Below are 15168 nucleotides of genomic sequence, written 5' to 3'. Positions count from 1 at the left end.
GTAAAGGATGACAGTGATAGGCACTTAGAGAAATGGATGGGAAGGCAAAAAGATCAAATCGCAAAGGTATTTTAGAGCCATCTGCAGGGACAAGCCTTGCTGACCCAGCTCATCCTACTACTACAGGAGGGAAAATTAGATTTAATCATTACTCCTAGTCTTTCATTTCAGTGGGTCAGCAGGGGAAAGTATACCACATATATGGGAAATTCAGTTTCTGATCAAGAAGAACATCCCTCTTCTATGCAACTATTACCAAGACAGGATTTATAACTAGCAGGATATAGGTTCAAAAAGGGCTAAGAGAGCCAGTGATTTGATCATAGATGTGATGTTCCCTTCAGTGCAAGAATATTAAAAAAAAAAAAAAACTAAGTATATTTAATGCAGTTAATAATACTATTAAATCAGCTATTTCAGATGACTAGTGAGGGCCACCTCTACTAGCCACAGACATATGGTCTAAAAAATCTCTCTTTAGGGCCCTCCCTGATGGCACAGCGGGTTAAAGCACAGCACTGAGAAGCTAAAGCCGCTTCCGCATGAGTTCGATTCCCGCCTGCCCCGGAGGTGACCACATGGCGTGGCAGACCTCTCCTGACCCGCCCGCTGCTCCCCTCAGCAGTGTACTTCGTCGATCTGCCTGTTCTGCTCCCCACTCTGTCTCTGGTGAATCCTCTCACCCTCCGCATCTCTGGCCTGTACCCCAGTTCTGTATGAATAAATAAATAAATCTTTAAAAAAAAATTAAAAAAAAATCTCTTTAAACTCAGAAATGTGCTAATAATTCTTCTAGACAAAGTGTTTATCATGAACTTAAAAGATCTCCCACTGCCTAGTGCCTTAATGAATACAACTTAGAAAGAAACACTACTGCAGTGTTTTCAATACACGCCTTTCCAAGAGCTTATATTATGGCGTAAAACAACCAAGGTGGAGAGGAAGGGGATCAAAAATGGGGGGGGGGTGCACTAGAATATGGTGATACACATGGGTGATTTGGTGATGGGAAGCCCATGGGGATTACAACTGAGATGGGAAAAGGCACAAAATGATATAAAACAAACTATTATTAAAAAAAGAAAAAGAAAAAAGAACCAATGTGGAAATGGCCAAGAAATTCACAGAGGAACCTAATAACCAGAAACAATTTATACATGTAAAGCGTTGATCATGTCCCTCAAAGTAGTAAATATTCAGTTAAGTATGGTTAATATTGTCATTTTCAGTATACAAAATATTGCTTTTATGACATTCTATTCTCTACTGTGAACAGTGATCATAAATGTTTGCTGATTGAGTGAATTAATGACTGAATTAATTGTGGACAGTCCGTTTGTAGCAAGAATGATAGACCAGGAAGAATTTAGTACTGGAAAAAATTATGTACAAGACCTGGTCTGGAAATTATTCTTTGATATGTTTGATATGTATTTAGCATAATTTACAAAGCTCACTGCACTTCAGTTATCCTATATTTTAAATAGGAGTGAAAATATCTTACCTGCAAGAGTAGACAGCTTTTCCTGAGGATGTGTCAGGCTCTAAGAACTATGATTCTAGGCAAAGCTTCATAAATAAATTTTATTTGCTTTATATATACCTACTCTGTCTCATTACCAAAAATATATGAGGTAGCTTAGAACAAACTAAGCAATAAAGTTGTATAACAACTCAGTAAGACCTCCTAGTATAACACTTAGGTCAACTTTCAAGATGTTTATCTACCACAGCGGTGATAATATGAACACAAATAATTATGGAGGAACAATTAAAAATCTACAAGATCCTTGCCAGAATATTACTCTAGAAAATGAATGAACGGATATAATGTGATCAATGGATTAAATTATCTTAATTATAAAAATGACCTTAAAAATAATTTTGCCAAGGGAATATCTTCAATGAAAGGTTGGTCAGTCCTTTATAGTATAAGTTGGGTAAATATACCTGATAGTCTTTCTTAAAACCTTCAAAACAGAATTTCAAAGCAACTTTTGTTTTCTTTAAAATAGGTGTTAATTGTCCCTTCTTTGATTAAACATTACCATTTTCTTTTGGGTATTGATAACACAAGTTCAGTTACAGTGTTTTCCATGCTGCCAATCCACAAGACAGTACCAATCACACTAGTCCTTTGCAGTCCTGGCAAAGGACAGGGAATAGATGAAATAACTAACATCAAAATAGCACTTTCCTGGGAACTCTACTTTTCAGTATTCTTGAGTCCTCTTTCTTGCTTCCTTCCTGCCTTACTACTCTAGAGAACAAATGGAAAGGAACTGCAAAACTCAGAGATGATTAACTCCATGTTCCCCAGTGCTAATATAACTAAACAAGGAGGCCTTAAGCGAGGTGATTCTGATACCTTAGCATCCTGCGCAAGCAAACTGAAACCTCAGCCTATACATGCTCTAGGGTTAAGATCAAAAACAAACAATCACATACAGACAACTAGGTTTTTCTGAATAAGACGAAGATTAAACTACAGCCAAACAAGTAGTTTCATTGCTCCCCACTACCTCTTCTCCATAAAAGTTTCTTCTCTGATTCCTTCCTTGGAACACAGCTTAACACTTTCAGTTTTTCATTTCCTAATTCAAGTCAATTTAGTTGAGAAAAACTCTAGAAAGATTTAACATGCCTTAGTTTATTTTTTAACACCATTTAAGTTGAAATTCAGTAGGTCTGATTAATGTGTCCAGCTCTTGTATTTGTAGTAAACATACAGCCCCTGCTTGAGTTGGATTATTGGGGAAGTTAGACTGAACAGTATAAAACAAGCACAAATGTTTATTCCCACACTCACACAGGAAAATTCCAGATAGCTGTGCATTTTTAATGGTTTAATTTTGCTTTTCACTTTTCAGCACTTGTATGATTTTTTTTTTTCAATCTTACTTCTTTGCAAACCAATCTGATCCAATTCTGTTTCAAGAGCATAAACAAGAATAAATGTTCCAAGAGGATTTTCTTCTCAAATTTTACTGATTTTCTCATCATTTCTGTAACTATTTATTTTGGGGTATACATACCTCCACATGTACGCATGCTTCATGAAGGGTTTCCTAATGAGAAAATATGTGAACTTTAGAGCCTGACATTGGAGTATATACATATATTCAGTTCACAGTACGTCAATTGACCCACCAATAAAAAACCTTGAAAGATAATTTCCTCCAACATATCTTGCCATAGTTTTTAAACATATAGTTCATGAAAATATCAAGCATATCTAATGAACTGCACTTGGAATAAAGAAAGCTGAAAGACATATTTCTATAACATACAAATTGCTCTTAACAGGTCCTAATATAGTGTACAGATAAAACCTCAGATTGAATAAGGTGTGTCATTGCAAATAGAATGTGATTATAAATAGAATGTGTCCAGTTAATGTGAGAGTAAAATAAGTAACTCACTTATACTATCACGGTATTTCCTGTAAATCTTGCATATCTCTTTTGTGGCATAAACTACTGAAAACATGGTATAATTTAAAATAAAATGAAAACAAAAGAGAAGAAAGCTGTGCTGGGGTGGATACATTAATATGTACATCCTATTCTAATGATTTTATTTAAATACATTGCATTTAACTAATAGATAAGTGCTAAAAGATATCTTTAAACTCATTTGAGCCCCAAAGATAAATCATAGACATACACGACAAGCTGGATCATCATGCAGTGACTACATGATCTCCTGTATTTAGGACACACTAGAACTGCATTCTGATAAGTACTCTGGCCTAGACTTGACAAGTGAAGCAAATCACCACTGGGAATCCTCTGTGGAAAAACTGAAGTCGTTCACTGCAAACACATTTAGTGGTTATGGTCATCTGAGAATAGATGGGATTATTTGGTTAAGAAAGATTGTCATTTGACCTTGTTCTTCAATTTGTTGTGGAACAGAAGAGAAATTCTATACCAATAGTTATATCCTTAGTTATGTCCATTAATGAACTGACTGTATAGTGAACTTTTAGGATCTAAGCAGGAGCATTACAAAGAAAGCAAGCAACAGAAAATAAAGTGTAGAGTGTGTGAAGACATATGAAAGAGTTTCCGTGGGACCTGAATTTCAGGGTATTTAAAAGCCATCATGTAATTCTTAGTAGCCCTTGTTGAGGCCAGTGCTGTGAACTCCAGGTCTATCACAGGTGATTTAGGTCATTTTTTTTCATCCTCTTTCCCTTTCTGACTGGCATTACCAGTTTCTTATTCAATCTTTTGAATTCCTTATTCTGTTTCCATCTATTATCAGAACTACTTTTCAGATTTATTTACATTTGTCTTATGACTAAACCTCTACTGGCTCCTTACTACTCTGAACTATAAAATATTTCACATTCTTCTTCAAACAGTTCTGTTCTGTCTCCCCCTGTACCCTGGATTTCTCAATATTTCTCCCCCTGCCATAAATATAGTTACCTTTGTATGGAGGAAAATTACTTCTTCATTCCAGATATTGGGAAATCTCACAACTACTTCAAGACCCAGCTCAAATATGGTCTTTTTAAATAAGGTTTCTCTTAAATCACTGGAATAAAATTTCTGTAATCCCATAGGTTATACCTGATTATTTAAACATTCGTCTACTTATGTCCCAATTGAATGTGAGGTTGTGCCAAAATATATAACACAGCAGGCTTAAGACTGCTATCCACGAGAAAATTCTGTTTGCCAGATTGGCCCATGGCTGGTCTCTGGGAACTTAAATTTAAACCTAAATTTAAGTTTTCACCATTCCTTAGCTAATGAGAGACAATTCATGATACCTAAGCTGTTTGCACAATAATATAGTTTATACTGAACACCTGCCTTCTTCAGAGGGACTGTTATTGGGTACATGCTAGGTAGAAGGTGATTATATGAACAGAACCAGATAAAAGCCCTAGGCATTGAATTTCAAATAAACTCCCCAGGTTGACAATATTTCCCACGTGTTGTCACAGTTCATTGCTGGCAGACTTAAAAACATCCCATGTGCTTCTGGACAGAACTCTGGGAAACTTGCTTCTTGTTCTTCAGATATTGCTCAAGTACCTAATCCCTTTACAGACTTTACTTTGCATGCATCCTCTTGCTATAATGTCATAGCCGCAAATAATATTCTGAGCTTTCTGAATCCTCCCAGAAAATCCAAACCTGGAGTGGTCTTGGGGACCATTCACATGGTCTCCAAGAGAGCTTTCAGAATAGGTATGCCATCTTATTTTAAAATTTTGCCCCATAGTACAACAAGGACATTAACATATAATAAGTACCCAAAGTTTTTAAATAACAAATGAATGAGTTAAGGATGACCAAAGCCACTGCTCCTCTGAGTACATGTGTTAAAAGCTTATGCATGTAACCTCTTGTACAACTTTGTTTTTAAACTAAAGTAATGCTGGATTACATTAGTGCTGATATTTTGGAAATACAGGATCCCCTCTTTAAGGTCCAGTTACCATAGTGCACCCACCACCAAATCACTCTAGTCCACCCCCATAGTCCCTTGTGCTTCCTTCCCACTTTGCTCTCTCCCCTCACCTCCCTCCTTCCCCTCTAGATGCTTTGGATCTGTAGCCAAGGTTTCTTAGGTAGTTTCTAGGTAGTCAGACAAAAGAATGAAAGAATGAGGAAACTGGGAGAACAATCCATTAGAGCTCCTTTTATCTGACATGAGGTTGACTGGCCAGTTGGGGGATGTTCAGTAATATTTGTGGCTGCAGTTCATTATCTGTGTTCTCTCTGGTTAATTAAATCAGTAAGAAAGACAACATGTCTTTGAAGAAAATGAGCATATCTAGTGAGGTTGAAAAGCTATGAAGGAGATGAAATAAAGACAATTTTCTGTTCAAAGTGGAAAACTTGTGGAGAATTACTCTGAAAGAACACAACGTAAGAGTTCAGTCTCTGGGGCAGTAGGCATTAGAACCAAGAGGCCTGAGGCCAAAATGCAATTGCACCTCTCTAGTTCTCTACCCTCATCATTTTCTGCCTTTTAAGTTAATGCAAGCTTCTTAGTCATTGAACAGATTTCTCTGGTGAAGAACATTAGGCAGTTAAAGAAAAATATGAAGAAAATGAAACAGTAGGAAAATGAACAGTAGGAGAAATCTAATCAAACATGCAGTCTAAACTATGCACAGAATTAACATTTACATTTTAATCATTTTCTAACTTTACTATTAAATAAAGGATATTTAAAGAATAACTCAATTAACGGGTATTAAAAATAATAACAACAGCTAGCCTTCATTAAGTGTTAGTTAAATGACAGACACTGTTGTAAAAATTTTCCTACACTGATGTTTTGGCATATATTATTATTATCTCATTTTATATGAGAGGAAATTGATGATTATGAGAAGTTAAATGATAAACTGGGAAAGTAGTCAGAATTAGATCTAGAGGCTTAATCTTAACCACTATCTAATATGTCTCTGATTATTCTTTCAGAGAATGAATTTAGCAGTCTGTCACAATGTTCTAGTGATATGATCTAGAGAACCAATCTAAAAGAAAAAAAAATAGATAATATGTGCTATTTACTCCAGCAAAATATGTAAATAATAAAGCATGTGAAAGCAACTAAGGATGATAATAATCAAGTTGATTAGCTAATGTGAGGAAATGCAACAATGTTAATTTAAAAGCAGGGAAGAAAGTAATAGTATATTAATATTTGTTGTATTTTTTATTATAACTTGAAAGGTTGGGGATTACTTTAAAGTTAATAATTAATCTTATTAATGAAGTATCTTATATTGCCTAGTATAAAGTTCAGAAAAACTTAATGCTGTCAAGTACATTCTAACAACTGTTTTATAAAAAAGGATATCTGTCAAATAACTGTCCACCTGCTGATAGTCCAGACAAATCTACCAGATTTGGAGAACAAATTTATTTCCACTTAAATCACAATCCATGAATAATCTATACATGGAGAAAATAGCACTTAATTAAATCTGAGAATTTAATCTTTAAATAAAGGTCTTGTGATCTGCTCTAGAAAGCATTGCATCATAAACCCAGAAATCATATGTATTTTGAGTTATGTGACCTTGTGTTCTCTGCAAAATGAGAGCGGGCAGCTTTCCAGCCTTACGGTGGCTCTCAGCTATAGCAGTCGATCATTCTACATGTTTGTATTAAAATATTTTAATACATTTAAGGCCATTTGAGAATCACATACTAAATATTTTACATTAGTTTTCATTCTTGTTATTTAATTTGTACAAATTCATGTATTATGAGAGGGTAGTGTCTCTATAACAAAGTAAAAACTAAAACCATTTTGTAAAATAAATGAACACTTGTATTTATACTCTGCTGTCTTAAGCTGTCCTTGGTTCCTGGGTTAGAGTGACTAAATTAAAAATGAGAACTGTGCACTAAAAATTAAGACTCAATGCATGAAAAAGTATCTCTCTTTCAGGGGAGATGGAAAAATTCTACAAACAAGGACCAGTCATGGCCAATAGCTTTTCTTAGAAAATTTGAACATTTTGAGCCAGAACAGGCCAGATGGAAATAATTCTAGGATGGTGCCCAGTGTCAGAGATGATGTCCAAATGCCCAGGGCCCAAATCACTGAGGGCCTTCTATTAAATTATCACTACCAGATGTCTGATAGACTCAATCTTATTATATATTGTCATCGGACCATATTCAGTTTGTGGGGTCAGAATCCCTAATGGCTCAATGTTGAGCCCAAGCTGACTTAGCTAATGGCCACACATGATGGCCAAGGTGTATATGTCATCAGACTGTATTCTGTGGAGTTTACCTGAGACAAAACATATTATTTTAAAAAGCTATAGGTTAAATGCCCTCTAGAGATTTGCGTGGACTTAGAGAAGCAGCCAATAATAGCTAGTGATTTCCTCATCACAGCATTATCATTATTGTTTATTTTTTAGAAATGGAGGGTCCTATGTAGCCATAGACAAGTCTTTCAATTTCTCTAAAAGGCATATGCTTTGGGGCTAAATGACTTTAAGAAGTGAAAGGCATGCAGTGATTTTAGAATCAAGCCCAGCAGTTTTTCTGAAACTTAACTAGGTGTTTTTAAAGTTCAACCTGAGCTTATTAACTGACCAATTATGCTCGCACCTCCCACTTCCTCTCAAAGGCTTAACAACGCCCTCCAAATAATTCAACAAATAAGGCATAAGCTCCTGGCTTGTCAAGGCCTTCATATCCGAACTTACCCCTATGAACTGGTTTGTGCAGATTATGACTGACCAGATATTATTAGTTGTTAAATGTTGAATATCATTCCTAGATAAAGATGAAAAATTAAACCAGAAATTCCAAATTTGGACTTCCTGCCATGCACTTGGGATAGAAATATAAAGTAAACAAAATACAATTTTAAGATGAATATATATTTAACAATATATAGTTTTAATATATAAAGCACTTAGTAATAAATTATACATGATTAATCTTCAATTTAAAAAATGTGCAAATAGCATAAAAATAATTTATAGTAAATGAAAGGTAAATACTGATAAAAAGATAAGAATATCGAACTATAAAAAGTCAAAGAAGTACAACAAAATCTAATTCTTTATCTATTATTTTCCTGATGTAAAATTATATTTGTCACTATTTGACAGAGTATTTATTTTGGAAATAAGTATTATACTCTCTGATACTGGCAATGGGTTCTAATTTTATACAAAAATGATAGGGGCAATTTTTCATTTTGTAGTAAAGGTATTCTAGGCTTTAATACTATGAAATTAGAAATATTCTTAGATGTGCAAAAATTATGAACAAGTATTAAAAATGTATAGATATCAAAAGAAATATGTAAGAATATATTTATATAAATATATACTAAAAGAAAAACATGGACACAAAAATACATATGCACAAGTGAAAAAATTACAGAAAGAAATACATTGTAGTATTGTCAATGATTCTCTGTTACACAGAATAGCAGTAGCTAGATGGGTAATTTTCGGTTTGTTTTCCTGGCTTATGTTAATTTTATACAATTTGTACAATGTGGTATTTCTGTTATAAGATAGGAAAGTGCTAAGTCTCTACTTTCTGAAGGTCAAGTTCAAATATTCTAACTTGGTGAAGACACTCATCACCAAAAAATATTTTTCTATGCATAGTTATTTCATGTTATCTCATAGAACTTTACTCAAAAATATTACTTTGCCCTTCTCATTAAATTGCAATAATTGATTAGATGCCTTTCCTCCAAAGGCAACCATGCACTTATACAGTGACAGCACCAGGATTTTATTCATCTCTGGGTGCCTTTTTTATTATTTTAACAAATGTTCACTAAAACTTTCTAGGCTGTCCAGTCCATCTATCACTCAGCTCTGTCATGACAGTGAGGATTAGAGATCTAGAGTTTTCCATCATGGCAGCTCTTCCTTAACACAATCTTATTTCTCTGCCTATAATTCTTAGCCTTGAATACCTAAACATGCTGGGTTATTTGTAAAGAAAATTTCAGTGCAATATTCATATTTTCCTCACCTTTTTCTATACATGAGTTTCATCACTTAGTGATACAACACTAAAAGTTCAAAGTCTTTTAAAATGATCAGAGATTAATACAGCAAGAAAAAGTAATTTCCCATGTTATTCTGCTTCTCACATTTGATTCACAAATTTAATAAAATATTTTTACAGAACTTTAGAACCACAATGAAGTGGGAAAAACTACTTAGCTTTGACATATTCAAATAACTTTACAAAAAAGTTTTCTGATAGAAGATTTATGCTATTGAATAAAAAAAGCATTGTGATGAAAGGATTCATAAATAATATGTTAGTCATAGCAGAAAAACATAATTCTTTAAACAAAACTGACACTTTGTCACTTATACCTAAAATATGGAAAATATGGAATATTTTATATATAAAGATGCAATTACATCATTAAATAAATTTTGAGCATTTATTAGCTTTTGACTTGATAATACACTCACCTACCTCATTTCCTTTCTAAGTAAGTCAAGCTAGAATTAGAGTTAAGATATCTTGACAAATTTCTCTGTAAACATATAATTTTGAGTTAAAAGTAACAAATCACATTCTAATAGTTTTCTTCAAAGAATGGGAAACTTCAAACAAAAATTTAACATCAACATTAATTTAATTAGGTCTTTCAATAAAACTTGAAAAAATTTAAAAAGGAAAAGTATTTTTTCTTTCATAAACTGAATCATAATTCTGGTACTATATTTAACTCACTGAAGTTAGCAAGGTTTTTTTTTTCATGTTTTGGGGGAAAATGTACTTAAGTTCAATACCTACTACCATTCACTCAAAAGTAGTTTTAAATAAAGTTCCCAAGAATTTGTAAAATGTCATGAATGTCTGATTTTTGTCATCATTTTCTTTCATAACATTCCTAATTAAATTGCATGATTGCATATATTTATGCTAATTGTGCAATTTCACTAACATTGTAAATAAACCACAATCAACAAAATTACATTAAAAAGAAATTAAAACAGTGAACCTGTACTAAAATTAGATTCCAATTCTATGATATATTCCTAAAATATATCTACTACCAACTAATATTAATTCACTGAAGTAATATGGAAACCCATAATAACCTTTCAATCACTTATGGATTCTTAGTAGTACTCTGAGACTTAGAATTCAATTACTTTATTCTTCCTTTATACTTAAGTTACCTTTTTGTAAACAGTTTTCACTCATACCAACAATTTACAAATAATTGGAAAAGTGTTTCCTTTAGAACCATATTTATCAAAATCTCCCTCCTATGATTGACTACTTTATAATATGACAAATAAAAATATATGAATGCAATAAAATAATTAAGACTTACTACTTTTATTTTTGAATAACTGTCTGCCACAGCATTGACAAAAATTATATTTGATATATTCATAGAAGTTCAGAATAATATTAAGACAGTAGGTTTTTCATTCTTTTCCAAATAAGCAATATTTGAGGAACATGGATTGAAGAAAACCTCATCCAGTAAAAATGTACATGAACAATTACATATATGTATAATGACCTTATTGTGAGTATCTCTCTAATTTATCCAAAAAGTATATAAAAGAGCAATATGAAAGTCTCCAAAAATTATTAAATTATCATTCTTTTAATATGAAAATTTAAAATTTAAGTCATTTAAAAGATAATGGGGAAAACTGTACTTCAAAGCCACAGCAATCAAAACAATATTACATTCAAATAGAAAGACTCACACAGACCAATGGCACTGACTTGGAGTACAGAATTGAACCCATACATAATACAGAAAATAAATGTATGACAAAGGAATAAAATACTATGGAAAAATACAAAAGAAAACACAAAGAAAAAATGCAATGAAAAAAGCAAAGTCTCTTGGACAACTATTGTTGGGAAAACTGGACAGTCACAGGCAAAAAAGTAAAATTATACCATTCTCTAAAGCTTTACATAAATTTAATTCAAAATAGATTAAAGATTTGAGTACAAGACCCAAAATAGTAAAATACATAGAAAAAAATTAATACCCCAAGATTTTGACCATAAAGATATCTTTGGGGATTGAACTACACAGGTCAGAGAAATAAAAAATAAACAAATTGAATTATATCAAGCTAAAAAGTTTCTGAAAAGTATAAGAAACTATCATCAAAATGAAAATACATCAAACTAGGGAAAATATTTACACATCAGATATCTAAGAAGAGGTTAATATCTAAGATATATAAAGGGCTCATACTACTCAACAACAGAATACAAAAACATGAACAGAAATCTAACTAAAGACTCCTTCAAAAAAGACATGGATAATCAACAGGCTCATGAAAAAAATGATCATCATCACTTATCAGGAAAATGAATATCAAAACTACAATGTGCTATCACCTCACACCTATGAAAATGGCTTCCATCAAAAAGCACAGAACCTATGAAACTGGTGAATGGAAGAAAATAAGACCTCCTAAACTACTGGTGACAATTGAAATTGATGCAATTTCTATGGAAAACAGTATAGCAATTCCTCAAAAAATTAAAAACAGGTGTATAATATGATCCAGAAATTCCACTTCAAGGTATCTATGCAAAGAATAGACCAACACTAATTTGAAAAGATATATGAACCCCTATTTTCATTGCAGCACTATTTATAATAGCCAAGATATGGAAACAGTCTATCTACTGAAAGATGACAGAATAAAGAAGACATAGTATATAAACACAATGAAATACAAATTAGCTATAAAAAAAGTGAAATATTGCCAGTTAGATACAATAATATGAATGACAATGATGGGGATTATTCTAAGCAAAAGAAGAAGGACAAAGAAAATATCAAATGATTTCATTCATATGAGAAATATAAAGAAACAAAGAAACATAATACACAAAACCAGGACAAACCCTTACATTTTAACTATAAAAGTGATATTACCAATAGTGAAAATGGAATGAGAGCAAAGGGCAAAGAGTGTCTTTCAAAATGGTGGAAAGTTATTGGTACTTCAGTGAAGAGCATGGCGTGACAACATAGCTTTGAAGAGGTATAAATATATACAGGGATATAAAACAATAACCTCATAATTAAATAATACATGAACATAATTTAAGACACATATATGCATATGAACTGTATATGTATCTATACATGCACATGTGTATGTATAAAATAAGGAGTTGGTTTGGGCTCTCCCTGGTGGCTCAGTGGGTTAAAGCACCACATTGTGAAGCTCTCCAAAGCCACTGCAGCACAAGTTCAATCCCCAGCCAGGGAGCTGACCCATATGTCGTGGTGGGTTATATTTTTATGCTCTTTAGCCTAATGGTATTAACATTAATTAGTTGTCCTTTCACTCTGCACAGAAACCTGGATAATATCCCCACTCAATTTTTAGTTCAATTACTCTATACTTACAATGGTAGAATGTGAAATGGGAAAACTGAGATTGAGACAAAGAACTGTATACTACTTTTTCACCCCCAGCGACTTCCCATTTCTAAAGCTGGTTTTAACTGGCTATGAGAACTTCCAAACTCATGCACAGAAATCACAATTTGACTCACTCAAAGATAACACTCCTGCATTACTTCTAGAATAAATTAACACATGTTAACATGTTTTTCTTCTACAGAGATAATTTTCTTTCATATTTCCCCAGAGAAAGAGCACAATGTTCTGAGACAAACTTTCAAGTACACTGCCTATAAAGAATGACACGTGAATAAAAAGGAGAAAACACATCAGCTTGTTCTTGCTTTAACTTTATATAATGTCTCACATCTCACAACACACTGCTGTGGAGTGAAGTGTTTTAACCTGTCTTTTGTTATGAATTACTTGGCTGGGTTACAGACAGACAGGCAGTCTGGGATCCTTTTTTAAAGCCATCGATATCCTTGGATGCTATTTAGAATGTCAAGAGAAAGCATTCTTACGTTCTCACTTATCAATCAAATACTTCATGAAGTTTAATTAAAATTAAGTCAAAAATATTCTGTTTGTATAAATTTTAAATTTGTTAACCTGTTACTGGATTTTCAAAAATACCTGTTTAGAAAACTGAATTAATTTTCTATTTATATGTAAATTTCTGTTTCTAAGCTTAGATTCAGGTTGGCTCTGAGAATGCTAATCCTGACTCTACCATATTTAAACTCACTGTGGGTACAATTAGACAGACATCACATCTACTCCAAACAGCGGACATTTAAAACATTTCAAATTACTGTGAAATGCCTACCTAGATTTCCATTTAAGAGAAAAATCCTTAGCTCATAAATTCATTTATTTATTCATAAATCATGTCATGTTACTTGCCTGCTTCAAACTTTCCAAAGATTTCCCTGTGGTTTCAGCAGTAACAGCCAAGACAGAGTCACCAGCAACAAGGAGCATTCTACCAGAGAGCTGGAAAAGGAACAAGGTGTTGGGAGTGGGGAGGCCTGCACAGTGCAGCTGGAGTCAAAGATGGAGAAGTGAGTAGCGACCAAATCATTAAGCTCCTGGAGGAGCACAAGGAAGATGAATCTTACTCTGAAGGAGTTGAAAAGCCACTGGAATGTTTTAAGCAGAAAAGGGAAAATTCTGACACATTTCTGAAGAGCACTGCCACTGTTATTACTAATTATTTATAGGAAGATAAGCTGTCTTTATCACTTTAAAGCTTAGCTAATGAAAGTGAAAAATCAAACTTTGTGTTCTGAGGATGTTCAACCAGCATACAGAAGGATGAAAACACTCATTCAATAAGGCATTGATCCATTCCGATTAATTATTATGTAACATAAAGAGTAGACTGTTGAGGGGGAGATTCATTAATTAAGCTTATTCATTAATTAAGCTTATTTAACAAGTTAAATATTTAAAGTCATTAAGAAATCTACATTTTATGTAATTCATAAGATATGAACTATTTGCAAATTTTCCACAGCAACTATCATCAGCGACTTAAGTAAAACTAGAAAAATAACCATTCTCTAATATAATCCACTATAATAATCTCCACTTCTATAAAAGAATGTACATTACTTATACATCAAGTGTGTTGATGTATACAGCATACCTATACAACAAGTTGTGTTGTGAATGAACAAAAACCTGATTTGTTCTGTCACTATCTTTCAAAAGAGGAAAGCAAGATAGGCTTAAAGTAGAATAAAAAACAGGAGAGGATAAAGCTCAAAATTTAGGGTGGCTATAGCTGTCCATGAGCAGACTGTATCTTAAGTACAAATTTCTATTAGAAGAGGAACCAAAAATCATTTACAATGTATCTATTGCCCTCCTAATTTAGAATAAAAATGGCAAAGATGAAATGAAAATGGTTTCCTGGTGGGGTAACAACCCTTCACAGTACTAATAGATATTACATAAATCCTCTAAGAGTAAATAAGTAAGTATCAACATCTCAAAAAACAAAACAAAACTAAAAAAAGGAAGATATACAATTTCCTTTCACAGAATAAATACAAAAGGAAAAATTAAAGATAATTTATGCATCAAGCTAAACTTTATAAAAATGTCTACCTTTTTTACCCAAAAATAACAGTAAAAATCCACTAAATGAGCTTCTCAAACTTTAGAAAGCATCAGAATCACAGAGTGTTCTCTTCACAAAGATCTGAGGGATTTTGAGGCAGGCAGATCAAAGAAATATACATGGAGAAAGAAACACTGCTGTCA

The 15168-nt window shown here is 33.0% G+C and overlaps 1 protein-coding gene across 3 annotated transcripts in view; it reads right to left on the bottom strand.

Annotated features, from left to right (window-relative positions):
• The window catches only part of PLXDC2 (plexin domain containing 2), a 350950-nt gene that overhangs the window by 193537 nt on the left and 142245 nt on the right, over nt 1–15168 (bottom strand). The window lies entirely within an intron of this gene.

This window comes from Condylura cristata, unplaced genomic scaffold, assembly GCF_000260355.1.
Source record: "Condylura cristata isolate star-nosed mole 26May11 unplaced genomic scaffold, ConCri1.0 scaffold00030, whole genome shotgun sequence".
Lineage (NCBI taxonomy): Eukaryota > Metazoa > Chordata > Mammalia > Eulipotyphla > Talpidae > Condylura > Condylura cristata.
Note: the sequence above shows the minus strand (reverse complement) of the source record. Positions and strands in the feature narration are given on the sequence as shown.